Source organism: Phyllostomus hastatus, unplaced genomic scaffold (genome assembly GCF_019186645.2).
Source record: "Phyllostomus hastatus isolate PE091 unplaced genomic scaffold, TTU_PhHast_1.1 phas_contig_86, whole genome shotgun sequence".
NCBI classification, from domain to species: Eukaryota; Metazoa; Chordata; class Mammalia; order Chiroptera; family Phyllostomidae; genus Phyllostomus; species Phyllostomus hastatus.
The window spans coordinates 36,395,241-36,421,393 of record NW_025333977.1 but is presented as its reverse complement, the minus strand read 5'-3'; the positions used below and the strand labels follow the sequence as shown (position 1 = coordinate 36,421,393).

General features: G+C 36.4%; 1 protein-coding gene and 1 long non-coding RNA gene across 9 annotated transcripts in view; one reads left to right on the top strand and one right to left on the bottom strand.

Annotated features, from left to right (window-relative positions):
* Positions 1-26,153, bottom strand: part of LOC123826937 (LIM domain containing preferred translocation partner in lipoma) — a 634,789-nt gene that overhangs the window by 126,776 nt on the left and 481,860 nt on the right. The window lies entirely within an intron of this gene.
* On the top strand, positions 11,205-26,123 carry LOC123826939. 2 transcript variants are annotated; one of them, XR_006787147.1, is made up of 3 exons: positions 11,205-11,350; positions 23,377-23,539; positions 25,162-26,123. It is a non-coding gene; the product is annotated as an uncharacterized LOC123826939 (long non-coding RNA). The 2 variants fall into 2 exon arrangements; XR_006787148.1 differs by having other exon boundaries at positions 23,377-23,607.

The following is a 26,153-nucleotide window of genomic DNA, read 5'->3' as shown; positions in this document are numbered from 1 at the left end:
TCACAATCTTGCTTTGTGTGCAGAGGAAATAAATAGTCCCCCTTGTTTGCCACCTCCAAATTAGTAGAATTCACTGGGTTTGAAAGTAGAAAAATTTAATTCAGTTCTAGTAAGCTCCACTAGCTACCGTTATTTCTGAGGTGCAGCCCAATGTTTTATAATAAGAGCACAACTAGAAATCATATTTCACCTTGACAGAGCTTATAGCCTTGTGTGATCATAACAGAGCAGCAAAGGCAGGCACCAGAATGTTCTACAGGCAGGATTTGGTTGAGACTGAAGGAACACTTTCTGGACCATATAAAAGAGTGTGGAAAATGGAGCATTTCTTTAAGAAGCCATGTACCCAGGCTGGACATATACTTTCTATCTCCTTCTATTAAAATGAATACACTGAATCAAGGTGTTTTTCTAAGCACCTTCAATCTTTCATTCTAAGATAAGTTTTATAAGATGAGTAGGCAACTTGAAGTTAGATAAAGCCTGCTTGAAGGTAAGGAGAATCTGCTCCATGGTGATCTTTGTACAGCCCTTCAAGACCCAATTCTCTGAAACACTATAAAAGTTAAGAAATAAAAGCCACAAGAAAACCAGGCAATAGGCATATTCTATTTATGTCAGCAAAGTATTTCTGGGAGATTCCTCTTGTACTGATGTAGTTTCCATGTTTAGATTATCATATTCAGTAAACACATTTAATTTTTACAGTATGACTAATACCTGAGTGCCTTAATGACTTGCGAGATAAGTTAAGGGCTCTCCCTTCCCAAGGCTCACAAGGAGCTCCCAGAAACCATGTAAATCCACGGAAACTACACAAAAACAGGTAAGATCAGTAATGGGTTCTTGCATCAGCTCCTGCTACGTGCTTATTTGTAGTTTGTCTTGGGCAAGAGATAGCACATAGAGGATGCAAAGTTGAAGGTCTTTAACAAAAATTTGGACTGTAAACACAGCTTGGCATTATCAGCATTCTGTTAAGTTCAAAGAAGAGATCGTTACAACAAATACAGCTTGCTTTATTTCTGAAACAAAACTGTGCACATATTTGTGGCCATACTACTAATTAACCTGTAGACTGTTCCTTTCATCTATTCAGTGTTTTTCTGTTCCCTGTTCCAACATGTTGGGGTTATTTCTTCCCATCTGGAACATAATCAAACTATTCTCTTATAGGTACTAGAGAGTAAAACTGTACAAATGGTGAAGAGACGATGGAGACTGACTTGTATGAAAAGATTAAAGGAGCAATCTGTGTCCATAAAATGAAGCTGAAGGATGACTAAGGAGTGCCATGATGATGGTCTATAAATATTCGCAAGGTGTAAATGCCGAGGAATAATTTAGCTCGGTGCAGGTGGTACAACTGGGAGCTATGGTGTATATTCAAGAAAAGGGAGGAAGATTGCTATTAAAGACAAATCTTTAAATGTGTAAGATGTTATTCATGGCATAAAACAAAATTGGAACAAGAAGGGTAGTTGAGAAAGCAATAGAATGAGAGCCAGAAGTCATGGATTTAGGGGTTGGCTTTACAATAGATATGTGGCCTTGGAAAGGTCATTTAACCAGCATGGGCCTCAGATCCCTCTTTTGTAAATCAAGAGTGTGAACCAGAATTAAACCTTAAGAGTTCTGAGTATTCAGCTATATTGTATTCTCAAAATAAGAAGAGTGGAGGGGAGTGGTGATGGACAAAAGCCCCTTTATCAGTTTCATTTCTGTATCATTCATTTCCTCAGAATAATTTTTCAGGAACTTACTGTTTTAGAAATGGTTGCACGAGAAATTTACCACCTTCAAAAGTTTGAAAAAAGTATTAGAGATTGAGTTTAGACCCATTCCTGTTCAAAAGACTCCTGAGAAGGCAGAAGACATTTAAGTTATGCTTTTACGAAATGTTTATTGAGTACATACTATAGGCCAACATAGCAGAAAGAGCAGTAAGACAGATTTGCCCTTTGGAACTCACATTTCAAATACAATGCCAACTACAGAATTGCCAACTTCTATAATGAGTTCACAAATGAACAGAAGAACAACGCAAGTAATCCCCTGTAAGATTAAAAATAATTAATTACATCTAACTTTTACTGAGAGCACCAAACTACCCATCTTTAAGGCTCATGATAAATAATGTAGAAAATCCATATTCAAACAGATATTGAATGCTTACTGTATGTCAGACAGTGCGTGCCAAACTAGGAACCCCAGTGTATGCCCAGAAGCTCCTCAGTCACCTGTCTGTGCACACCCAACCGACGCTGCTGTGAGCCCAGCCTGGCCCTGCTCTGGCCTGCTACCACAGCGAGTCTCACTGGACCCCAAACCTACTCATACCGTTCGAACATATTATTGTGATTGTGCTATTTAAAGAACTATTATGTAAATTAATAAAAAGGAGCAAAAATGTTTTAATTTTTTAAAAAATAATACATAAATAGAATGCTTTGGAAAAGATCCATAAAAATACTTTGCATAGAAAAAAAAGTAAGTTGTTCAATTAGGTGTGGATAAGCACCTTTAAAATATTAGGGAAAAAAGTTTAAAAATTGCAAAGAGTTCTGCATTCACCTTATTTTCCAGGTGTCTTTAAGTTCTTATTCTCCTTTAAAGAAACCCAAACTGGAAATGGCAGAGGTCCCATTATCACATGCAGTGTAACTCAAGTCAGACACAAGGCCAACAGCCCTTACTCAAATGTGCCCTGGACATTTTTTGTAAGTGGTGAAATATGTATTTTGTTGTTTATTTATAAATAAACTTTATTAAGGTATAATTTATGTGTAATTAATTAACCCATTTTAAGTATAAATTTTGATAAGCTGAGAAATTCATAGGCCCTTGGAAATACCACTGTGATCAAGTTCCACAATGTCTCTTTACTATATCTCTGCTCCCCACTCCCAAATTCCCTTATGTCCCTTTAGAGTCAAATCTTGGAGAGCATTATGCTAAGTGAAATAAGCCAGGCAGTGAAAGACAAATACCATACAATCTCACCTATAAGTGGAATCTAATCAACAAAACAAATAAGCAAGCAAAATATAACCAGAGACATTGAAATAAAGAACAAACTGACAGTAACCAGAGGGGAGGTGGGTGGGGATAATAGAGGGGGGAAGGGCGAAGGGTTCTCAGGAACATCTATAAAGGACACATGAAGAAAACCAAGGGGGAGTGGTGGGGAGAAAATGGAGACAACTGTACCTGAATGGCATAAAAAAATATGGGGGAAAAAAAAGAAAAAAATATCTTTCCCCTAGCCTTAGCAATTCACTCTTTTCTGTCAACTATAGATTAAGTTTGCCTTTTCTAAGATTTTATAAGATGTAATTATATAGTACATAGTATATTTCTTGGGTTGGGAGACTGGTCTGGCTCCTCTTATTCAGCAAAATGTTTGTGAGGGTTTCCAATGTTGCTGTACTTGCTAGCAGTTCATTTCCTTATTGCTGATGGGTAGTATTCCACTATAAAAGCTCATAGAAGAATAAGCTTTTATACCATAGTAAGGATTCTGATATTAATTTGTAAGTGATTAGATATTAGAGGAGAATGAAATCATTACATTATTTTTTCTATAGGTGCTCCAATGTTTATTATATATTAATAAACCATATATCTTTCATGTAGCTAGACATATTTTATACTGTTTCTTCCAATTGAGTCTATAAGCGTGGTGTCAGTTTTGGAATACCCTTCCTCCACTTTTTCATCTGTCTTGCTAATCATCGATAACCCTAAAGGTGGGATAGAATAAAGAAATATTTTTTTAAAAAGAGCATAGTTTGTCCTTTCATTTGTTGATGGACATTTGAGTTGTTTTCAGTTTTTGCCTATTGCAAATAAAACTGCTATGAACTTGTGGGTATAAATCTTAGTGCGAAAAGTGTGTTCATTTCTTTTGGGTCAATATATGAGAGGAGAAATGCTAAGTCATATAATAAATATATGTTTTACTTTTGAAGACACCACCAAACTGTTTTCCAAAGTGGCTGTCCAACTTTACATTTTTACCAGCAGTGTATGAGGATTCCATTTGAACCTTCCTCTAGTTTACAGTAGGTAATGGCATTCTTTTAACTCTTAGCCACTGTAATCAATGTGTATGAGTGCCTCATGGAGTTTTAACTTGTATTTTTCTTAAAACTAAAGATTTAGCGTATTTCTCATTTACTACTGGTCACTTGTGTATTTTATTTCGTGAAGTGTCCATTCAATATTTTGCCCATTTTTAAATTGAATTGTTTGCCTTCCTATTGTGTTCTAAAAGTTCTTTTTGTATTCTGCACACAAGTCCTTTGTCAGATACACATATATTACACTGTTTTTCCCCCAGTATATGTCATTTAATTTTTAAAATGGTATCATTTTGAAAAGCAGAAGTTTTAAAATTTTTATGTGATCCAATTTATCATTTTTTTCTTTTTTCCTTTTCTTTTTCTTTTCTTTAGTCTTCCCTAGGAAATATTGCTTCTGCCAATGTCATGAGGATTTCCCAGGAAAAATTTTAGTTTAGCTTTTATGTTCATATCTATGATCCAAAATAGGTGCAAGACCTTTATAATGAGAACTGCAAAACATAACTGAGACAAATTAAATGAGATCTAAATAAAAAGAGAGATACACCATGTTCATGCACTGGAAGACAACATGTTAAGTTGTCATTTCTCCCCAATTTGATTTAAGACAGTGAGAGAGTGGCACAAGGGTAGACATAAAGAGAAAAGTATTAAAATTAAATTATGCAATTTTTCTCTCCCTCTAAATTGGGATTCCCCAATTCCAAGTCCATTCTGATTAGTTCATTAGGCCCAAATGCATTAAAGAAGTTCTACTTTGGCATAAAATTTTGACATAAAATTTCAAGGCTTTAATTTAATTACGTTCGAGAAAACACTATACTTCCTTTACTCATTTTGTCTATTACAGTATTAAAAACTAGTGTTTTTTTATGGTGCATCCCAGTAAAACAGACTAATGCCTTTTTATTTACTTTCTTTTCCAGATGGGCATTTGTATATATCACATCAAATAAATTGATATTTTGTCTGAAATTTGTTTGTTAAAATCTGTAATTGTGCATGGTCATGGAAACTAGGAAGATGCAGAGGATAAGCCGAGAGATTATACATTTTACCAAGAGATCAGAATTAGTACCTGCTTTTTGATGTTAAACAAACAAGAAAACCCACACACTTTTTTCCCCCCCCCGGTGGGGGGAAGATGACAATCATTTTGCAACTCACAAGAATCGAATTTAAAAGTGTTTCGTTATGATGAAGTCATCCCTCATGGATCACCACAGAAAGATACAAATTTTACAACCTGCTGAGTACATCAGGTAAGTTTAACTGTGCAATCACAATCTGCAAAAAAAAAAAAAACAACAAAAAAACAAAAAAAAACCCACCACTTTTAAATGGTTCTTACCATGTGAATTCAGGCTTCTATTTCATTTCTTAGCATTTATTGTGCCTGAAATATTTAAAGTAAGTTATGACGTCCTAAAGTATAAAGCACTCCTTATAAAGGAGTGTTCTTCACTAATAAGTAAGAGTAATTTTTCTAACTGTGGGATAAAATATTTAAAATAGATTAATATGAAAGGTTGATACACAGTTAAATGTAATTTATCTTATTAAAATTGATGTCAGACATTGAGCTTAGGTAGGTATCTTAATAGAAAACATGAATGTAGCAAAGCAGAAAACATACTACATTTTTCTTGCAGACATAAACTGAAAGAATATAATCTGAAGTCACAGGTGGATCCATTTACTCATTGTTATTATCACGAGTGAATTAAACCGCAGAGCCCATGAGGAAACATAGTCCCTATTGCAAAAACAACATTTAGTGAACTATAGCAACAGAGTGATTGGCTTGATGATGCCTCTATTAATGTCCACATTAGCTCTGTATGGGCAACTTGGATAAAATTGCCTTACAGAGTCTGTCAGTACACATGTGGATACATTTTGGGCTTAGGTCAACATGGATACAGCTGCTAATTTCTGTGAACATTCTGCCTAAGAAGCAAAAGGCACATTTTTAATAACATTTTTATATTAACAAACAAGCCAGTGATGGACTTTGAAAGATAGTCATTAATCATTTACCTTCATGAAATGTGAGATACAGAAGACCTAAGAAGAAGCTTTCAGGTATGATTGTACAAAATGGCAGTGCTGTATTACTATCAAGCAGGCATAGGGATTACTCCAAATTCTGGCCTTTTAGCAAGGGATAAAGATAGGATGACTACCACTCAAAGGGCTATTGCAAATTCTGGTCTTTAGCAGGCTCACAGATAACACTGTTACATCCATGCAGACTGGTTTATCTAGGATATTTGGCGACTCTAAAATAACTAACTCCCATCTTTAGTTAGAAGGTAGCCCATTCTCCTGGATAGTAACCAATTTTCAAGAACTTCTAGATTTGTCTTAACAGCTTCCCCTCCTGAGTTTCCCTAGAATTTCATCTCCTATGGAATCATGCATTGACATGCCATTCAAGATTTAAAGTCCTCCACTATAGGACCATGAAATTATATATATATATATATATATATATATATATATATATAGACAGAGATATAGACATATATATAGATATCTATATATCTATCATCTATATATCTCCTAAGAACCAGTACAGATCTTCCAGTCCTAAGGGAATTATATGTTTCCTTTATGACATCTGTTTCTCAAGTACTTCATGTTTTCCAATCTCTTTGTCTTTGCTTATGTTATTCCTACTTTCTTCATGTCAGGCATCCTCTTTTCACCGATTGAAATCATACATTACTATCCAATGCCTATCTCAAATGCTGTCTTCTCCAAAAAACCTGATAAGCAATCAGTCATTTTCTTTCCTGCCCCTTCTCCATCCCTTCCTTCCTCCTTTCCTCCCTTCCTCTCTCCCTCCCTCCCTCCCTCCCTCCCTCCCCTCCTTCCTTCCTTCCTTCCTTCCTTCCTTCCTTCCTTCCTTCCTTCCTTCCTTCCTTCCTTCTTCTCTCACTGTTACTAATGAATACTGAAATGTTTCCCCTTTTGTGAATTCTTTGGCCCATTTTTCTAATAAGTTCTTCATGAAGCCCGTCTTTATACCTTCAAAGCATGCATACTGTCTTCTCTTTTCAAATTATTGTAGAAATTTTTAACTCTTTTTAAGCAAACATATGAATTCATTTCGTGCTACATAGGCATTTATATACTTGCCTCATCTCCCCTGCAAGACCTTGAGGAACTTTCATGGCAAAAACTGTGCTCACTTTTTGTGTGCTCCATGTGGATTCCAACTAATGCTAGGTATCTGGCATTACATGCAGTAGCAAGGCATTTTTCTGAAATAACTTTTTAAAACTTAAAGCAGCAATCTTCACAAGAGAAGTCTGATATTTATGCTGGCTAATATTATCATAGTAAGAGTTGAAAGGCACATCACTAATTGGTCTATAGGAATTATGTCTTGCTGATGTCAAATGAAAGAATAAAATGAATGTAACTTTCACAACAGAAGTCAAATATATATGATCAGGGTTCCAATTAAATGTTCAAAATTGGGTTAGGGGACACCAGAAAGCTTGGTGCAGCAACTAAGACAGTATCTTCATGATTAAAAGCAACCCACATTCTATTACGTGACTATTTGGAAATTGTGATTCTTGTATCCCTATACAAGTATTGACACAGTAAAATAAACAGCTTTAAACTTACCCCTAGGGTAGACAAAAATTGCCCAGATGGTCTAAGCCCTATTACTGTATTAAAAAGAACAATTAGAAGCATGATTTCTGAAGTAATTCTTCGACTTGTCCTTGGTTGAGTCACCTGAACTGTCTGGACCTAAGTCTTCTCACTGTACAACATGGACATAATTATACCTACTTAATCAGAGTGGCTGTGGGAATTACATAAATTAGTGCACAAGAAGAATTTGCATAGCACCTAGCATATCAATAAATGCCACTTTTATGCTTATTGTTGTTTTATTTTTTTACACAACCAACATAGGACATCTAATATTATTTTGCTTTTGTTTTATCCCTTGGTCACAACCCCACCTTCTTCCCAAAGGCAAACATTACCCTAAATCATTGTTTAGCTTCACATATTTTGAATCGCATATAATTAATGTCACACTGATTTTCACTTAACATTGTAAGATTCCTTCAAGGTGGTTTTTTTCAATGCCAATAGTATATATATCACAAAAATTGGGGTTATTGTTCTGGTCAAAGATCTGCAGATTCACTGTAGATCTTAATCATTTGGAAATAACACTACTGAGAACTTGTTTGCTATAAAATTTTATTTCCTTATAACAACAGATCAAACTAGTGGACTAAGAGCACAACGACATTCCAAGACTCAATTGAAATACAAGTACACAAGTACCAAAAGTAGTAACAGCAAAAAGTAGGGAGAGGAAGAGAAAGAGAATGTATATGCAGGAGGGAGGTTACAACAGACAAAACATTTCACTTTATGCCTGGAATGAAAGAAGCAAATGAGAACGGGATGAGTGAGTAGAACAGGCCACATCTTAGAATAAGGTAGGTAGGGGCTGAGAAAGAGGTAAAAGGAAGGTTAATCTGTAGATCATTCAAATAGAACAAATTTTTCTCAAGGGGTTCCCACACATGCTGACTACAATTTCAGTCGGAATCATAGGGTTGGAAAAGGTGAATAAAGCCTTCCTCAGCCCTGTACCTAGAGGGCACTACCACATTTCCTGAGGCTACTAAACATTTCAAAAGTCCATGATGGGGACATGCAGCAAAAAACCCGAGTCAGAACTGGCAAAAATCATTCTTGGTGCTCAAGTAGTATGTGGCTCTAAGACCAAAAACACTGTTGAATATTTGCTTCACCATTCATAGGGGAGGCCAAGTGGGAAGGAGAGAAATGACATCAGTAATTTCTTACATCTCTTCCAGAAAAGTAAAAAAAGGTGATTAATGGGGAGGAGTTCTGAAATTCAACTACCCAAAATTTAATCTAGGCTGCTTACCTGTCTATTACGGTTGGCAGACTCATGAGTACAGTCCGAAGAGCTCTTTTGTAAAACATTGGCTCATAAAATCTTTGAGCCAGAAAAGATGATTTCACAAGTCTCTCTGGATTCTAGAATCCTGGTTCCCAACCCTCAATCCAGTGATCTCTTCACTCGTTTTAAGTATTTCATTATTATGAAAATAGCACATGTTCATCATAGATAACTTGAAAATTAAGGAAAAGTGTGGAAAAATAATAATCATATAATGATTACTGAAAAAGTCTATATTTTAAACAGTCTTCTTAAAGACTTCCTATGTATATTTTTATATAATTTTGATCACACTGAATGTACAAGTTTAACCTTTCTCCCACAGAAGAGCACTTTCATAAATACATTAAATTCTTCATGTTTTATAGTATTTTAATAATATCTCATCATTTGAGAGCTATAATATTGTATAACACAAGTACTTGTATTTGGTCACTTAGACCATGTAATTGCCATTATAAATTATTTCTCAGTGAGCATTTTTTGCAAATGGATGTTCAAATTTCTATTTTGTTATAATATATCTCTTTATGCATCTATCGGTCTGTTTTCCTGTCTATCAGATTGAGAAACATGAAACATTGAAAGTTCTTACAGAATATTTCCAAATAATTTTCCAAAGGGGTGGGACCAATTTACATTCCCACCAGCTGCAAATAAGTGTAGTTTCTTTTTCTAAATCTTTGCTAATTCCATAGACAAAAATAAATTAGAATTCAGTTGTTTTAATTTCTATTCACTCTTAGTAAGAATAACATTTAAGTTAATTATCCATTTGTATTTACTTGTTTAAGAATTGGTAACATCCACTATGTATCCCTATTGGGATTTCTGCAATTGCACCAATTTTTTTTCATATCATATTTACCATACTCATTCAACTATTTATCATATTAATTAAAAATGTAATTCCCATTTATTTTCTTTTTTTTTTATTTATTTATTTTTAGGGAGGGAAGGGAGGGAGGGAGGGAGGGAGGGAGGGAGAGAGAGGGAGAGAGAGAGAGAGAGAGAGAGAGAGAGAGAAACATCAATGTGCAGTTGCTGGAGGTTATGGCCTGCAACCCAGGAATGTACCCCTGGCTGGGAATCGAACCTGGGACACTTTGGTTCCCAGCCCGCGCTCAATCCACTGAGCTACACCAGCCAGGGCCCATTTATTTTCTTAATTTTATCTTTAACATTTATATATTTACATCTAAAATTTTTGTTGTGAAATCTATTGACAATTTCTTTTATAATTTGTTCCTTCTTTCTCTGTAAGCACAAAGAAAATCCTTCCTCAGTACTAGATCAGAACAAAATTTATATTTTACCCTAGGTTTTAAAAAAGTAGTTTTTAAAGATTAGTCCTTTAACACATCTGGATTGGGTAGATAGTGTGAGTTAAGGAACATATTTCTTTTTTGTTTTCTGAAAGCACTACTCTTTTGATCAGGCATAACCATTCTTTTTAAAGTAGTATAAAATTCCAAGAGAGGTTTGTGGCAGGTCCTGCCTCCTCTCCTAATTAGAGAAGTAATTCCCATTCTGCTCATCCAAACCACCTATTCCATGCAGGGCTACCCTAAATCATAATCCCTCTAACTCTGCTAGGATAACAAAGTGAATCAGTTGCCTATCTCATGTTTACTTTTGCTCTCTGGCCATTTTGACACCTGTGTAGACACACAATAATTTTCCTACTGTTGGTTTGTAACTCCAGTCCTTATATCTGACGTATCATTCTGAAAACCTTTTGGGGCATTTCTCTTTCTCCATGACTTTAAAATAGGTTAGTACATTACAATAGTGTGGGGAACAGGACCAATAAAATACCATTGTTCTGGTCAATATAAAATAAAGTATATAAAACAAAATGGAGTCACTCATGTCAACTAAGATGACTGCTGGCCAGCTGTGACAGTTTGGTTCAAGAAGGAAACTACCTAAATCAGGCCAGGCACCCTGCCAAATGCCTGCCAGGGTGGCATATCCAAGATATCAGCATATAGATAGATGTGTCTGCAGAGAGGGCACACCTACCAATAGAGTGCTCGGGGCTCTTGGCCCTGAGCCACAGCTCAATCACGTGCCAAGAATTTGGGTATAACTGAGGTCAACTTCAGAGCCACAACCGAGACAGCTAAACTACCACCACAAGCTGCTGCTCCACACTACCCCAGGTCACATGTTGCTGGAGGCCCTGCCCAACTGAACTTGAACTTCCACACCATCTGAGGCATCACTCCTATCGGACTGAGACACCTGCTTGCTGATGCTGTTTCCTGGGCCTAGGACTGAGACTCGGGTTTGTTAATCCCCCGTTGACTGTTGTGTGTTAACTGTGTGTGATATTATAGAGGAGAGGATATTAATGTAATATTGGTGTTCTATCTCCTGTGAATCCGCACTTAATAAAAGCTGAGTTTGAGCAACAGCTCTTGTGGCTCTCTGCCTCATGCCTTGCTGCTGCTGAGCATAGATTCAGCTGGGCAACCTACTTCCCTTGAGCTGAGGGTGCGCTCTGACTTGCAGGAAAGACTATAATGAGACCCTCCTCAAGAGGTACGGTCTATAGGGATCATATCGAGGGTACTCATGTCAAATAAATAATTGGATCACAATAAAAGTGATTTAATTTGGTTAATTCATTTAAGCATTTTGTCTTGTACCTAAAGTACATTTATTGTTGATATGCTTTCGAAAACTCCACTGAAAAATTAATCAGGCGATTTAATTGCCCGAAACAAACACAGGATAACCTCTCAAGAACAAGATTAGAAAAATGAAGGTCATTGGGTCAGGGCATGATGATCTGGCTTAACCAAAAGAATCAGACTCAACGGTATATTTAAATTTCTATGTATAAATCAGATGAGCTATCTTTGAAAAAAGAATTCTGCTTATAATCATATATTTGAACTACATATGCATAAAACTTCCAAGGATGGCAGAACTAATGGCTGGGTCCACATGTGGAAGATGACATTCTTGAATTCAGGGCACAGGGTGACATTGAGTAGCTCCAATTTCAAGAAGGGCTAAAAATCTTCAGGCCCTTGACCATATGCTCCCCAAACCTATCAGTGATCCTCCTGGACTCTTTTCAAATTCAGCAAATGCATCTTTTCCATTGAAGTCATTGGGATGGATAACAATCTTCACAGGTCATCTAATCCGTGCACCTGCCTTTAGGCAAGGCTGGTCATAAAACCACCCCAGACAGATGCTTCTTTGCTGTTCTCAAAATTCCCGGAGGAAGGAGGTTCCACAGGCTGCCACAATAATCCACCCCCATGTTTCCCAGTCACCCTTAGGACACTGAATCCTAAGCATTTAGTTAATAGCAGGTGGCAATGAGACAACTCATTTTCTCTCCCTGAGGAATTGGAAATTGGCCAAATTAGCCATGGGGCAATTGCCAAAGTGTACAGAAACCCCAATGCTGCTCTGAGCTTTACAAATATCAAGTTAAGTGGAGGTATTTAGTGTTCCCAGCTGACAAAATACCAAATTCAGTAATGAGCTGGGTAAGTTTTATAATGCTCAGTCAGGAATTTATATGTCAGTAATAAAGTTCAATGTTTATTTCTATTTTAAAAAATTGAAAAAAATTAAAACCTTGGAAGTAAATTTTTAATAATTCTTGGATTAAAACTGAATTATAAAACATTTATAATAAATTTTAAAAGACATATCAAAACCCTTGGGATACAGATGAAGTTAGAGAAACATTTATTATCTAAATGTTTTCATTATTTATAAAAATGGCAAATAAATAAACTAATATACAGATTAAGCTACTACAAAAATAAGTAAACTGAAAGTAGGAAGTAGAAATTAATAAAGCTAAACACTAATAGTGATTAAGTTAAAAAACAATCAAATTCTACACACACACACATAAACATACAATAAAACTCCTAGGAAAATTTAGCTAAAGGAAAAACAGGAAAAACAGATATAATGAAAAGAGATATAAATGCAGACAAAGATATTTAAAAATTATAAGTGAATAATATGCCTTCATCATGTTAATATAGTTAAAACTCTTGATAAACTGAGTGATTTTCGAGCAAAATATGTAAACTACCAAATGAATTCCAACAGAAATAAAATAAATAGATACATGAATATACTTCAGTATAGCCAAATAATCACAAAGAAACTTATAAGGTTTTTATATGTAAATGTAGGGGCTAGTCTTTATATAAAATTTTTTATTGTTATTCTATTATGGTTATACCAATTTTTCCCCCTTTGTCCTCCTTTGCCCAGCCCGTGCTCTGTTCCCACAGCCAATCCCCACTCTGTTGTCCATGTCCATGGGTCATTCATACATGTTCTTTGACTAGTCCCTTCCCTTTCTTTCCACCATTATCCCCCAACCCCCTCCCTTCTGTCTGCTGTCAGTCTGTTCCATGCTTCCACGTTCTGGTTCTATTTTGCTCATTAGTTTACTTTGTTCATTAGATTCCTCTTAACGGTGAGATCACATGGTATTTGTCTTTCACCACCTGGCTTATTTCACTTAGCATAATAGTCTGTAGTTCCATCGATGATGTCATAAAAGGTAGGATTTTCTTCTTTCTTTCTGCTGTGTAGTATTCCATTGTATAAATGTATCAGAGTTTTTCATCCACTCATTTACTGATGGGCACTTAGGCTGTTTCCAGCACTTGGCTATTGTAAATAGTTCTGCTATGAACATAGGGGTGATGAAGTTCTTTTGAACTGGAGTTTTGAGATTCTTAGTGTATATTCACAGCAGTAGAATTGTTGGGTCAAAAGGCAGTTCCATTTTTAATTTTTAAATATTCCATATTGTTTTCCACTGTGGCTGCACCAGTCTGTATTTTCAACAGTGTACTAGGGTTCTCTTTTCTCTACATCCTTGTCAACACTTGTTTGTTGATTTGTTTATGATGGCCATTCTGACTGGTGTGAGGTGATATCTCGTTGTGTTTTTAATTTGCATCTCTCTAATGGCTAGGGATGCTCAGCATCTTTTCATACACCTATGGGGTATTTTTCCATTACTGTATAACCCCCTTTATATCCTCCTACCCCTGTAATCACCATACTGTTGTCCATGTCCCTGAGTCCTTTTTCAAAATTTATAAGTTTGCTAAAGATTTATTAATAAAAAAGACATGTGACTTTAAACCCAGCTCACCCTAATGCTTAAGGAAGACATAATTTCTAAACAAGTCAAACTATTCCAGACCTTATAAAAATAAGATTTCAAACTGCAAGGATGGCCTATGCTTAACACGAAAACATGATATTCTGCCAAAAGTATGGACCAATCCTGATTTATGAATATAGGCATAAGGATTCTAAATAACTAGCATTAACAGCTGGAAGCCAACAGATTATCAAGTAGTATATACTATACAGTTTTATAGGTTTTATATGAATAATGGAAGGATGAATCCTCATTAGTAATTCTATAAACATAACTCACTTACACAAACAAAAGAAAAATATAACTTTAATATTGAGTAAATATACAAATTTAATAAAATTTAATGGCAATTTCTAATTAAAAATCCAAGCAAGAGAGAAATGGAATGAAATCTCCCATAAGAAAAAAGTATTTGGCTGATATTGGTAGTAAAGACTCTATGAAAATATGAAATACTAAAGGCACTGCTACAAAAAGAAGAGATGTCCGATATCTCTTTCATTCAATAATATATTTCTAAATGTAGGAAAGCCATAAGAAAATTAGATAACTAATACAAAAACTGGGAAAGAAAAGAGACAAAATTAGTAAATAATAGTGCATGCTTGAAAGAATCCAGGTAACTGCAGCAAAAGGGTTACAGAACTAATAACATAAATCAGTAAGTTGTCTGGCAAAGTCAACAGCTTCCTTACATGCAAACAATAACCACTTAGAAATAAAAACAAACAAAAATATGGCACAGTAGCAAAAAGTGATTAATCTTGAAATAAAGTTATTGAGAAAAGGATTATAATTTATATAAAAATTATTTAAGTATATTGAAGGGTACAAAACGCAATTAAAAAATTGAGTTTAGTACAGATTTATGGGGCAACATGCAAACAGTGAATTATTTTTTAGAAGTATTACAGAATTCCTCAGTTTTCTACAGAGGTTCTGTATCTTAATGGTAGCATATTACCATGCATATCTGTATACACTCACACATTTTTGGCGAAGGAAGACAAAATTTCTAAGATAGACTGAGAACTCTTTTCTGTGAACATAGTTACTCTGCAGCACAGAAACACAGGACTGTTCCCTTTAGACAACTCCTATACACACTCACATGAGACTTGGATTAGAATTAGGATTGTTGTCAAGGTAAGCATCTGTAAAGTAACAGAGTTCAAATCATCGGTGGCCATTAACTATGGGTGAAGCAGCTCAACAACAGCCAATTCGAACTCTTTTTCACCTAGTTTCACTTTCACTTGGGATTTGCCAACTTTGCCATCCATGGCCAAGGTACCAGCAAGTCCAACTTTCCTCTCTGGGCCAACTAAGGGACAATGCATTCCCTCTAAGGGAGGATAATAAAATGAAAAGGAGCAGAAAGAAGAGCTTTTTCTGCTCCAATAGTCCAAAGGGCATTTCCACTGACATTCGGTTTGATTGAAATACCATAGAAGATGCATATTTTACCTTCATTTTATGATGAAGAAATATGAATTAGATAACTTAGAAATGTTTACCTTTTCTCTTTTCAGTGGGATACTCTTTTATGATCCATACCGATTAATCTGTCATAATCAGCATTAATATTGCAAGTTATAGTATGCATGGGAGACACCAAAAAAACCCATAACAGTCTTCTGGAGGGTGGGCCCCTTATAGCACAGGCTTCACCCGCTAGGTGAGTGTCATACGAACCCATCTGTATCAGTATGCCAGGTGGTGTTGTTGTGAGAAGATATATTTGGCTTTAGTTATATTTTTTAATATTCTTTCAATGCATTTGCCCATTTTGTGATGGGTGAATTATGAGTGCACCTACCTGCCCGCACCACACTGAGCATTCAGCAGTTTTTCACCCAAAACGGTATGACCCCTGAGCCCCATCCTTCCTATTTTCCTGCTCTTGCCACAAGTGGCTTTTTTTTTTTTGTTTCTCCACATGAAAAAAGTTCTCAAAGGGAAACATTTTGCAAATGTGGAAGAGGTAAAACAAACAAAAAATGGCAGAAGCACTAAAGGCATCAAAATTGATGAGTTCAAAAACTGTTTTGAGCAGTGGAAAAAAGTCTCTATTAGGTGTATTGTATCAAATGGAAAGTAATTTAAAGATGACTGAAGTTTAAATATGTAAGAATAAATACATACTTTTTATTGTAAACAAATTCCTTTTTGGGGGGTGTCCCCCTTTGTACAGTGGTTCCTAGAAGAGGGGATTTTTGAAATGTGAATGTAAGTGTATCCCTAGGATGACTAGAGCACATTCCCTCCTGTCCAGATCTTAAAATAACTTTTCTCATTTCTGAATTGTGTCTAACCTGGTTCTTACTGTTGGAAATTAATGTTCCACTTGGGAGCCTGTTGTTGTCTAATTCAGAAAAACCTATGATTTTGTGAACATATTCTTCACCATAGTACGAGTCACAAGCTTTCTTAATTCCCCTTCGTGTTTTCTAGAGATTTTGCTACTACAACAAATTCTGGAACTCCTGTATTAATTATTTTCAGAAAACAAACTTTCATGATACTGACTGGCATGGGGTTAGGAATGTAAAACCTCTCTTCCTGACCTCTTCTCTTCACCCATATACTCTTTAACACGTATATTCCCCCCTCATCTTTTTTCCCTCACTCTCCTTTCTTCCACTACTTTTCTGTAAATAAAAGGAAGGAAACAAAGGGAGACAGGGAGAAAGGAAGGATAAAATGATGAAGGATGAAGAAAAGAATAAAGAAATAAAGGAGGGAGCCTGTATGCATTAAGTAAAGGATTGGACAAGGACAACTTACATTGAGAAAAACCCAACCTGGGTTTCTAATAACTTATGAGCTTAGATGTTCCATCAAAAGGATCAAGCTTACTTGGGGATCAACAAATTTGTTCTAGATACTCCAGGATCTTCATGTGGTTGTTAAGTCAAAATGACCTTTCCCACTGTGTAGCTTTCAGCACCATTAAAGTTTTAGGCAAATCTCAAGCTTTCCTTTACTCCAAGGGTCAAACCAACAGGAAGAGTTGCATTGCTATCAATCAGGTTTTTGGAGCGCACCTCCACGTGTGTCCCAAGGACCAGCCTGCCATTGTTATCTCTAGAGAGCCATTGGAAATTTACCAGAAGGGTATTCTGGTAGACAGTAAAAGGATTTCCCAACGACCACCATGTCCTAATCTCTGGAGCCTGGAAATACGTATATGACAAAAGGGTCTTTTCTGATGTGTCTAAATTAAGACTTTTGAGATAGGGTTATTATCTAAGATTACCCAGTTGGGTCTAATCTATCACTTGGGTGGTTAAAATCAGAGAACATTTCCCAGCTGTGATCAGAGGGAGACTTGACTAATGAGAAATGGTCACTGATGCTATGCTGTAGGCTTTGAAGTTGAAAGGAGGGGGCCACAAGGTAAAAGTGTGGGCAGTGTCTACAAGCTGGAAAAGGAAATGAATTGGGTTGCCTCTTGGTCAATTCAAAAAGAACTGTAGCCCTACTAACACCTTGATTTTAGCCCTCTGAGGCCCATGTTCAATTTCTGACCTACAGAACTATAAAATTATGAATTTGTGTTGTTTCAAGTGACTACCATATTTTTAGGACTATAAGACACACCTAGGTATTAGAGAGGAAAACAAGGAAAAAAATTTTGAAGAAAAAATGTGGTAAAATATTTAATAACCTGTGACCCCACTCCACCACTGCCCCCCACACAGAGAGCCAGGTAAGCTACATTCGAACTATAAAATGCACCTCCCCCTTCCCTCCCAAATTTGGTGAGGAGTGCATCTTATGGTCCGAAAATATGGTAAGTTTTTGGTGATCTGTTACAGCTGCAATGGAAAACTAATACAGATACCATACAATAATAATGACACAATCTTTTATAGCTGACAAAATACCCTCATATCATATCAAACCCATTGGAGAACGAAGAAGAAGGGAAGAGAAGCTTAAGGTGTTCTCATTTTTTTTGCCCACCCATGTCCTACCCTTCTTCCCCTTTGAAAAAGGATTTGAAGTAGGGTTACATATGCTAAATCCAATCATACGTCCTTACCAAATTTCCCCAACATACTTTTCTTACTACTTCTACATTTATAAGTAAATACCAAGATATTTGTTACCTTGGACAATTCACTTAGTTCATAACTACTATACACCTTGCAAATAAATGATGCAAAAAGGAATTAAGTTTTCCAAGTATTAGCCTGGGCACTGCCTGTTGGTAGTTTTGCCTTAGACTCCTGTTTTTCTCCAAATGTCATTTTCTTCATTAAAAACAACAACAACAACAACAGAATTAGGAAATGACCCAATGGTAATTTCTACTCTAGACACATATAAATTCTTAAATAGGTATTAAGAGCTTGAAAAGTTTTCTCCTTGATGGTGGGACCAGAATAAACTACACACACACATACAGTGATTTTCTGAGGAACTAATCTTTAAATGTGTATGCTAGCTTTTAAAATGTGATAGTTCTCCTTCAATTAAAACAGGTGGATTATTCACATAATAACATTCAGTAGTAGGACTGCTGATGTGCAAAAATTAAAATACACACACAAAAAAACACACCAGAAAGTTCCTTGACTTAACTTGCATTTCTGCATACCTAGGCACTTCCTGTTTTGAACAGTGATAAAAATGACAGCAATACCTTTTTTCTCACCTCATAAGTCCCTCAAATCTGTTCTCATGAAATTTCCAGTTCCATTATCCTGTGTGAAGTGGCTTTATAAAATTATCTAGGATTAGGACATTAGTGATGTTATATGACAATAAAAGTGGTTATCCCCTCTATTTTTTATGTCCCTAATCTGAGGCTACCCTCTGCCTAATGATAGCCACCAATTTCTCATTTTGCACAGAAACACATACCCCTTCTATGACCTCTCACAAGAGCTTTCATCACTGAACCCCAGGCTCTCCAGCCTCCCATGTGCCACCACATTTTCTTCAACTCAAGTTTGCTTCTGTCTAAGAGAACTTTTTTATAAACTCAGCAACATCTTACAAGTTCTTAAATTCACCATGTTCTCCTACCTCTATTCTTTTGCACATGATATTTCTTCTCTATGTAACATCTTCTCCCTTTTTCTCTACTGGGAAAAATTCTCTCCTTCCTTGAAGACTTCACTCAGATATCACCCCTTAAAATTCTCCCTCACCTCAGGGCCCCAAATATTCTTTCTCACAGTCGCATGCACAATGCTACTTTATAACATTTATCACATAGTAAAAGAATTATTATGTATGTTTTAAATTTTATTTTAATTGTTGTTGAAGTACAATTTTCTATCTTTTACTTCCATCCCAGCCTACCCATCCACCCCTCCCCTCCTCCCTCCCATTTCCACCTGCCCCTAGTTTTTGTCCATGTGTCCTTTATACTTGTTCCTGTAAACCCTTCCCCTTTTCCCCTGAAATTATGTATTTTTCAATCATTAACCTTAAGCAGTTTATGAGTTTCTTGGGAATAGAGACATCTGAATTTAATTATTTATAGCACATTTTTCCCCAGAAAGGATTTATAACAACTCTTAATTCATCCCACCTAGAACAGTGACAGAAATACAGTAGGCTGTCAATAAATATTTACTTACCAACAGAACCAAATAACCTTGTCATGTACTGTGTCATTACTAGACATACTGACTCACTAAAAGAGAGAGATCACAGAAAATTTAGGAGATAATTCTCCTGCTGAGTTTCGCCATTTCTGCTATTTGTTATCAAAGAAACAGAAATTGAAAACAGACAAAAAAAGCCATGCAACCCACAAATCTACTATTATGAAAATGTGTATTCCATATCGATGAGCTGTGACTTAACTAGGACCAAGTGAATATGTGTAGAACAGCATAATCTAATGAACTTATCGTCTCTTTACCAACTGAGTTGTTACGGGATTTCAGGTAAATCAATCACTACCCCTGGAAACTCCCTGTTTTTTTTTTTTTTTTTTTGCCTTCTGTTCTTCTAGAACCACTGAGGAGAACACAGTGTGTTCGCAAAGGCAATTTTGGGAAATAAACAAGAAAATTGCCTAACACTGAAAGTCAGAAGAAGCAGGTTCTACATGTAGGTATGTCATAAATGAGGCGTGATCTTGGGGAAGTTATTGCTACCCTCTGGTTCTCAGTTTTCATAAAAATTAATTACTAATTCTCAAACTTTCCGACACCCTCAACCACCACTTAGCACCTGGGGAATATGGCACATTCCATCAGCTAAATTTTCTCGTATTGATAGCATTTTCTCAGTGGAGGTGGGTCTGGGTTGTGTCAGAATCACAGTCTACATATAAACAAGGTAGGTGTACAAGGGTATGTAGGTACAGTGATAAAACTCCCTCCTGTGATTCTTAGTATTCTAGGTGAGAAACAGGAAATTCCCCCTCTGTACCTCCAGCTCCAAAACACTCATGATTTTATAATTTGATGACTGAGTATGAGGAATGGCACAAAAAGGACAATAGTATAAAATGCAGACTAATGGCAGAATAAAGTTATTAGTTGAGAATAGTTTCTTCATTAAAAACAGACATATATGCTCAGAAACATGAACTTAGACTTGATTTATAAGAATTAGGCTTTGCCTTTTACTGTTCTATCTATGTGACCTTGAACAAGGCCCTGGACTGCCTTTGGACTGAATTTTCTCATCTATAAAATGCAGACACGAATGCCTCCCCGCAGTGGGGATTAGGTGTCATCAGCTGTACAAAGCATTCAGTGTGGTGCTGAGCACGGAGTCAGTGCTCAGTAATGGCTGTCAACAATTGTGAGGGCAAACTACATAAAATGTACTTAAATGAGTAAGACATGCCCCCCCCATCTTTATAGGTTAGGGTTCCTCTGCTGATTTAGAATCTCATATAACTCAGCTCAAAATTGGACTATCAAAAATTTCTGACAATGAAATGAGAATCAAAATTCTGTTAATGTGTTTTATATTTATTCATTAACCCCCAAAGAACTATTTAATATTTTAGCATCTTAATTGGAAATTCCAGAAGATTTTATGTGTGACCATCACTAGTGATGGGTTTCAGGGTTTTATGTAAACACACGAAGCCCAAGGAACCTGCATCACAATGCTCTAATACTCCTGGTATCATAATCACGAAGTGAACATCTTCCGAAAACTAACTGTGTCAGGCACTGATGTGAGTAATTTATGTGTATTACTATTAACTTATTTAAACCTCAAAAACACTATCATAAATACTGTTGTAATCATCTCTATTTTTCAAAGGAGGTTATTGGTACAAAGAGAAGTGAAACTTGCTCAAGATCACTGTGGCCAAGTGGAAATCCAAACCCAAGAATCAGGTCCCAGACCCCAAACTTTGGGACTCTCTGGTGTGGTGGGGGTAATAACAAGATCCCTAAATGGGCTGTGAGAAAATATGAACTCTAGACCTATCTGAGTGACCTTAAATACATTACTTCCTTGTAGGTCCAAGGTTTCTCTGTCTAAACTGAGGGATTTGAATTAAATCTAAGGTTCCCCAGCATTAAGAATATCAGAATTATCATCCTGGTTCAAATATTGATTATTTCTCTTTCTAGGATTTCCTAACTCAAACCACCCTCCAATTTGAAGGACAAGGATTAGTGTCTGCAGAAACCTCCATCCCCCCCTTTTGAGATTTACTTTTTAGCTGCTTTTTGTTTGTTTTGTTTTCCTGGCATGTGTTATGTTGGCAACACAAACCACTGTGTATACATCTATGTGTTTGTAAATGTTTATGCTGTTATTGCTGTTTATTTCCTTTGTTTAGAAGAAAAATAATTTGTAAAACAAACACAAATGGAAAGGAAACAAAATTAGGCAGACCAGATCCCACTAACAATAGGAACCACACAGTTGCATTTGTCATCTTATTTGCAGTGCTATTTCTATCCCCACCACCAGTGAAGCACCCACTAGCCCTTCTCCTGCTTAATTTTCTCTGTAGGACATACCACCATCTGACATACTATATTATTTGACTTATTTATGTGTTATCTCTCTTAGGAGAATGGAAGCCATTAAAAAACAGAGGCTTTTTGTCTCCCCTTTTCAAGGCTGTTAGGCCAAGGTCAGTAACAGTGCCTGCGCACAGTAGGTGCTCAAAAAGCATTGATGAAGGGAATTGAATTGCTTCCTGATATGGAGGATCTCTGGGGACTGATGGCATGTCACTATTAAATTTCACCTGTTTTCTCTCCTCACTTAATATCATCACCCACCCATAACAGAGGCCCAGAAATGCATTTAAACTCATCCCTTCTACTCTTGCCTGAAATTTCACAACATAATTGCCTTGGTTCAGGCTCTATTAGCTCCCCTTAAACTAATGCAAATGACACCCCAACTGACTTTTAGTCTCCTGAATTCTCTCCTATTTAACATCCAGCCCCCCAACAGTACCTAGAGCATGTGATCTTTAATCAATACCTATCAGATCATGCTGTTTCCTTGTCTAAATCCTTCATGGTTCTTCAGGGCCTTCAAAACAGACTCTAGACTATTCAGCAGGAAACCAAAAACCCTTTTGAACTGACCACTGATCATCCTTTTAGTCTCATTTCCCCTCCTATACACTATTCTCTAGTCATATTGCACATTTTGCAATTCCCTCTTTGATCTCTTTGTACCCACTGGATTGTTTATCTGAAATGCCCTTAAATTCACATGTACCTGGAAAATTCCATTAACATTCAGCCCCAACATCAGTTATATTTGAAAACCTTTCCCCAATTTGCCAATTATGGAAGCCACCCTTAACTTCTTTCTCCCCCTAATACTTTTCACCTAACTCCAGTAGTACATTTGTCATATTGAAATTGAGATATTTGTAGACACTGTCTCTATTTGGTAGACTAATGTTTAATGGCAATGCCTAGTGCAGTGCTTGGTACATAGCAGACCTGTAATAACTATTGAATAAATAAGTGGAGCAAACAAATACATACATGTTTTAATCTAGAGATTCTTATCCTTCTCATTTAAAACATGTTTATAAGTAAAATTGGATTCTAAACATGTCCCAACAAACACAAAATTTAGAATTTTTCTAGTCTTACCAAGAAAAACTTGTGGCCTGTCTAGGGTATCTCTTGACTTCGCAAGTGACTGTAATGCTGAGGCCATTCCTTCCACAGGTATCTTCTTCTGTGATCTCCAAGAATCCACCTTGGGCCTAAAGTCTCAGTGAGAATGCTGCCATTACCTACAAAGTTGGGATGGCCACTGGATGCACACACCTGGATGGCCACTGGATACACACACCTATTTCCTCGATCTGCCAGAAGAGAACCGGAAGCGGTAGTATCCCCACGTGCCTGGGACCAGAGACGTAGAGCATGGGAGGTTCCAGGAGAGTAGGATGTGGGGTAGGCTGTTCCCAGGATTGCTTTAGAAGCACAAGAAAAGTTTTCTTTAAAATCAGGGTGTTACAGCAGCTATCTGAAGACACCACATATCCAAAATTAGGAGTGGGAACAAAGTCAAAGGAGCAGTTAATCAGTGTGTGGCTTCCTGAACCACCTTAGTGAAATAAAATGCCAAAATTCACAGATACATTGACACTCCTGCTGATGGCCTAAAATAGCATCAACTTCCGACTTGGCGAGCCAATTGCTAGCTATTGCATTTAACTCTTCTGCCTGATGACATGTCAATAGGGTGACCTTATTTGCAAGATGAGTTCTCTTCTCCCTCTCTCATTTCCACTTTGGCACTGAGACTGGACTTTGCTTTCTCCAAGGCTCATTAGACTATAAGATGCCACTGTGGATAGATTTGTTTAAATTAAAAGTAACTATTTCCATGTGTGAAAGAAGGCAGCACTAGATTGGGATGAAGCATTGGGAAAAAGGAATTTCTGGATATAGATATGCTAAAATACCAAGAAACAGGTTTGAAATTCAAGAGGAAACAGGGACAGAGATGCATCTTAAGTGCTGTTAACAAAAGGAGTATTCTATTCAGCACTTGTCTTATATCACCTAGACTAAGTGGCTCTGCTGGGCACCATTACCCTTATAGGGGGAGTCAAGAGAATGTTCCTGCAGGCATCTGGTGTAATGCAAATGAAATGATGGATTTCTACCAGCTGCCTGGCCAGTGATGGGACCCTTCTATTGGAGAAAATAAAATTATATTTTAAAAAATACCTAAGAGAAGCAGAGGAGAAACAGAATGGGATTTGGCAGAAAAGTCAGATGATGAGCACAGGCTCCCTGGGTCCAGTCTTCTGCCAGGCCTAGTTAGCCAACCTGCAACCTGTAATCACAGGCACAGTATATGCAGGGGTTAAGAGCCAGGCTTTGGGTTAAGAGCCAGGCTTTGGGTTCAGATAGCACCTGAAATAATTACTAAACTCTGGGAAAATTATTTGACTTTTCTTTGCTTAAATTCTTCATCTGTAGAAGAATAGTGCTGTCTTCATGAGATTATAGTCAAGAAATATGAGTAACGCATATAAAACTTGTAACATGTGCTATGTGTTCCATATATGTGAATCTAAAAATAAACCCATTAGTGGAAATAGTTAGGAGTAAGTCAGACTAGATAACCTCTACTGCAAGCAAAAGTTCTAGTGGAGTTTCATAGAGAGACCTCAGACCTCTTCTAGCTCTATCTCTTCATTTGGGGAAGAGCAAGATAAGAAAGATATGACCTTTCTTCTCAATTGACCTTATATAGTAAAGTAGGAGGTATAGACATATAGACATATATATTATATAGTGTATATACCTATATATACATATATAACATATACATGTTATATGTATAGGTAAGAAATAAAAACCATGTAAGTCATGAAGAAAGTATTATAACAACAAGAATTAGAAAGAATCAATTCTGACTTAATTGGAGACCATGTTCTAGGGGTGGCTATAGTGTTTTTCCGTTTGTACAAAATTCTTTTTTTTTTTTTTCAGGTACACCTGCAAGTGAAGTAGATTATACATCATCTGGATCCTGGACCCCAGCAGGACAACATCTTCATTTTTCTTTATCATTCACATGAATAACCCAAATAAGTTCAATTCAAGGAAGCAGGAGTTCACTCAGCCAGGGTTCTAATGCTTTGCTATCTCCCTGCTTCTTACTGCCTGACAAAGGGCACTGGAATCAGATGTAGTTCCAGCTAGTTCTGTCTCTGATTGGTTTCTATAGAGGTCACAGGTACTTGTCTGAATAATGTGGGCAACAATTGCTTGATGGGTCCCAAACTTTGTACTAGAATTTTTAATCAAGGCAAAAAAAAAAAGACAATTCAGCAGACTACAGACAAAGAAAAAATTAACTAGATTTTCTACTACCTACAATTTTCTGCCTAGTAGTGATGTGTTCTTTGTTCTGCTGAAAAACCCTCTACGCTGATGGTGCGGACACTGACAGTGAAGCTGTGTGGTGGTTGGCTATCTCTAATTTTTTTCTTCACTTTTCAGATGAGAAAGTAGGTTATGATTCATTTTGTACAATCTGAGTCAAAATTCATTTTTGTCTTTTTTTTCAATTAGTTCTCCTGCATTCCACATGAAAAAGCAAGAGTAGTTTGCTCAGCAAATGAGAACACTGTGGTATGTCTTTGTGTGCTGCTTTCTCACACACAATGACTGAAAAACATTTTTGTATTAGCTAATTATATTCCAATAATAATAAAACATAAAAAAGAGTTAATTCAAATAGAAGCAAACACTAACATCAAAAATTCAGAGGGGTTGGTTGTTATAAACTATAAATGACGTAAATCAAACAAGATGCTGCTCTAGGAACTGATATTAACATCTCTTAAATATTTGATCTATTACAGTTTAGAATGCATTATAATTGTTATTTATTTGAAATTGATCATCACAATAAACACATGTAATAAATAGGGAAGATAATGCTCTTTTTAAATAGATGAAAAACAGAAACTCAGGAA